This window comes from Carlito syrichta, unplaced genomic scaffold (assembly GCF_000164805.1).
Source record: "Carlito syrichta isolate Samal-C Ts95f unplaced genomic scaffold, Tarsius_syrichta-2.0.1 Scaffold298007, whole genome shotgun sequence".
Taxonomy (NCBI): Eukaryota; Metazoa; Chordata; class Mammalia; order Primates; family Tarsiidae; genus Carlito; species Carlito syrichta.
This window is the reverse complement of record NW_007242103.1, coordinates 23423-24188: the sequence shown is the minus strand read 5'-3', so window position 1 is coordinate 24188 and position 766 is coordinate 23423.

Below are 766 nucleotides of genomic sequence, written 5' to 3'. Positions count from 1 at the left end.
TGTAGTTCCAGCTACTTGGAAGGCTGAGGCGGAAGGATCGCCCGAGCCTAGCAGGTCGAGGTTGCGGTTGGCCGGGAGCAGCCATTGCACTCCAGTCTGAGTGACAGAGTGAGACTTCAACTCAAACAAAACAAAACAAAAAATTTCCAGTTCGTGACCCAAAGGGAATATCCTGAAAACATAAACTTTGGAGAAAAAAAAAAATTTCCAGCCAGAGTCACCTGTTCAGCTTCCTTCCAAAAACTGAATGAGAAATGACAAACACACTGGCTTCTAGACACTGCAGCATGTAACTTTCCTGGAAGACACTTCTTCCTAATCCAAGGAGAAAAACCTGCTACTCTTTTCTTTTTTTTTATTTTTGTTTTTTGAATTGGAGTCTCACTCTGTCGCCCAGACTGGAGTGTAGTGGCCGCTCCCGGCCACCGCAGCCTCGACCTGCTGGGCTCCGGCGATCCTTCAGCCTCAGCCTTCCGAGTAGCCGGAACTACAGGCACGCGCTACCACACCCGGCTGATTTTTTGATTTATTGTAGAGATGAGGTCTCGCCTGCCCAGGTGAGTCTCGAACCCGCGGGCTCAGGCAATTTACTTACCTTAGCCTCCCAAAGGCGGGGGATTACAGGCTGAGCCACCGAGCCCGGCTGCTACTCTTTTCTAATGAGAACAAATATGACTCCTTACAGGATTGACTTTTTTTTTGTTTGTTTTTGAGTTGGAGTCTCACTCTGTCGCCCAGACTGGAGAGCAGTGGCTGCTCCCGGCCA